The sequence below is a fragment of the Tursiops truncatus genome, chromosome 11 (assembly GCF_011762595.2).
Source record: "Tursiops truncatus isolate mTurTru1 chromosome 11, mTurTru1.mat.Y, whole genome shotgun sequence".
NCBI lineage: Eukaryota > Metazoa > Chordata > Mammalia > Artiodactyla > Delphinidae > Tursiops > Tursiops truncatus.
The window spans coordinates 63277378-63280675 of NC_047044.1; the positions used below are offsets into that span (position 1 = coordinate 63277378).

General features: G+C 40.9%; 1 pseudogene; it reads left to right on the forward strand.

Moving 5' to 3' along the window:
• The first annotated feature begins 1204 nt into the window (after nucleotides 1-1204).
• On the forward strand, nucleotides 1205-2682 carry LOC101321258 (kelch-like protein 8 pseudogene; annotated as a pseudogene).
• The last annotated feature ends 616 nt before the right edge of the window (nucleotides 2683-3298 follow it).

The window sequence follows — 3298 nt, forward strand, 5'->3', positions numbered from 1 at the left end:
CACATTTAAGAACTCAACAGTGCTTAACAGCACACTGCACACAAATAAAAAGATAATTAGTGAACTAGAAGACAGGTCAGAAAAATCATCTAGACTGAAGCTCACAGAGATAAAAAAGAAAAAGAACGGGAATTCCCTGGTGGCCCAGCAGTTAGGACTCCTTGCTTCCACTGCAGGGCGCCTGGCTTCAATACCTGGTTGGGGAACTAAGATCCTGCAAGCTGCGCAAAGGAACAACAGTAAGGCTAATAGTTGGCTTCTCAACAAAGTGAGGAAAGCCAAAGATAATGGAATGACACATTCAAAGTGTTGCAAGATAATAACTGCCAAGCTAGAATTCTATACTCAATAAAAAATGTCCTTCAAAAATAAAGACAAGAAAAAGAGAAGAAGACAAATTAAAAACATTTTCAGACAAACAAAAACTGAGAGAAATTGCCACTGGCAGACCTGAATTAAAGGAATACTAAAGGGAATTCTTCAAATAAAAGGAAACTAATCCTAAGTGGAAGCACAGATAAGCAAGAAGAAATTTAGCAATAAAAAGGGTAAATAAGAAGGTAAATCCTGAAGAATATTGAGCTGACATTTAAGGATATGTGAGAACAGGTAAAAATAAAGAATTTATGGAATGAAAAGCTATGATCTTCCAGGAGAACAATTTGCAGATGAATTAAAGGAGAGAATGTTTACTGTCCAGATCTGAATTGTGGCTGGAAAATTAAGCAGAAGGACTATCTCAAAGCAAAGACCTTAAATACAAACAGAAATCATGATGGAAAATACAAGACTTAGAGGATAGATCCAGGAGACCTAATACGCAAATACTGGCAGTTCCAGAAGAGAAAAGAGAACAACAGATGGCAAAACTTTAAAAAATACTATAGATTGCAAATATTTTGTATACAAAAATATACAAAGGCTCAAAAGAGCGCGCGTCCATCGGGTGCTCGCGTGGGGCTGGTACGGCACTGCTCAGGGCTGCGAGAACCTGGTAGCGCGGCTGCAGCCTTGGCGAGGCCGGGAGGAACCGAGCGGCGGGACGGGCCGAGGACTGAGCTAACTGGACAATGGCAGTTAAGTAGGTTTTGAAAAATGTCTGAAGTTTAGTGAACTGCATCTACATTCTGCCTTTTCCCCATCCTTTACAAAAGATTAACGGGATGTTTGAGAAGAGAGCTGTATTAAAAGAAGAGTGTTACAAATGGCTTCAGAACCTATGAATGCAAAACAAGCTAGGAATCGCTTCACAAAGGGGAAAAGGCAACAGCACCAGCAAATAAAGAACAGATCTTCACTTGGTGATGGTGATGGAGAAGACTCCTTTATCTCTGATGCCAATGAAACTTGGAAAGATTTTCATGGTTCTCTTCTTCAGTTTTATGAAAATGGAGAACTCTGTGATATCACATTGAAGGTTGAACTGGTGGCTAGAGCTTGCTGTGAATACATGAAGTTACATTTTCATCCCTCCAGTTGTCTGGCAGTAAGAGCCTTTGCAGAAAGTCACAATCGTATAGACTTAATGGACATGGCAGATCAGTATGCCTGTGAGCATTTTCCTGAAGTGGTGGAGTGTGAAGACTTTGTTCGTTTGCCGCTGTTGCCAGTTGATTTTCTTATGGGTGCTGTGACAAAAGAACAGATTGTCAAACAGAACCTAAAATGTAGAGATTTATTGGATGAAGCAAGAAATTACCACCTTCACTTGAGTAGCATGGCAGTACCTGACTTTGAATACTCCTTTCGGACTACCCCAAGGAAACATACTGCTGGTGTGCTATTTTGTGTAGGTGGTCGAGGTGGATCAGGTGACCCCTTTTGCTGTATCGAATGCTATTCTATCAACAAAAACAGCTGGTTCTTTGGACAAGAAACGAACAGTCGAAGGCGACGTGTGGGTGTAATCTCAGTGGAAGGTAAAGTGTATGCAGTGGGTGGACATGATGGAAATGAACATTTAGGTAGTATGGAGATGTTTGATTGTCTCACTATTAAATGGATGATGAAGGCATCAGTGAACACAAAGAGGCGAGGAATTGCCTTGGCCTCCTTGGGAGGCCCAATTTATGCAATTGGAAGGTTAGATGACAACACTTGCGTCAACGATGTTGAGAGATATGACATAGAATCTGATCAGTGGAGTACAGTGGCACCAGTGAATACTTCCCGTGGAGGAGTTGGCTCTGTGGCTCTTGTGAACCATGTTTATGCAGTAGGTGGCAAGGATGGAGTCGCTTCTCTATCTAGTGTGGAGAGGTGTGATCCACATCTCGATAAATGGATAGAAGTTAAAGAAATGGGTCAGTGAAGAGCAGGCAATGGAGTTAGTGAGCTCCATGGTTGTTTACATGTTGTTGGTGGTTTTGATGATAATTCTCCTGTGAGTTCAGCTGAGCGGTATGATCCTCGAAGCAACAAGTGGGATTATGTAGCAGCCCTTACCACTCCCGGGGGTGGAGTGGGGATCGCAACAGTGATGGGCAAAATCTTTGCAGTTGGTGGTCATAATGGCAATGCATACTTAAATACAGTAGATGCATTTGATCCAGTGCTGAATAGGTGGGAGCTTGTTGGATCTGTGTCTCACCGCAGAGCTGGAGCAGGTGTAGCTGTGTGTGCCTAACTAGGCAAATTCGAGATGTAGGTCGTGGATCCAATAATGTGGTTGACTGTATGTGACTTGAGTTCTAGCCACCAACAATTTAGTCATATCTGATAGGCAAGAAAGACTACCAGGATTTTGTAATGGCCACCTTTGAACAGTTTTAACTACTACTAGAGTCTCATTTAAACGTAAACTGTTGTATTGTGACTACGTGCAACTTTTGAAATTGTAGCTGAAACTACTAGTAATAAAGTTGATACTTCCCACTTTAACAAATAATGAAGTAGGGAAGGAAGACACTCTAACCGCCAAAACCTTGAATTTCCTTTTTTTAAAAAACTATGGATGAATCAAAATGTAAAATGAAGTCATTTGCTGAGCTTTACCTTTTGCCTAAAGGTGTTAACCTTAGGCAGTAGACTTTTCCTAGGGGGATATTGTGAACCTATTCATCAACACAAGGATATCAGGACACATAACAGACCTGCTCCATTTGAAGATCTTTTCTACTTGGTGCTGATGAATTTTTGCCTTGTTTTTTTCTAGGTGTTGATTTTTCAATCCCTTGAATATTTACAGAAATAGGAAAAATGTTTCATCTTTCTGAGTGCCCTTTGGCTGTGTTTTCAGAAGCTTATAGGAATGCTGTAGGAAGCCCTTAATTTCAGTTTGAATTGTTAGGACACAAAA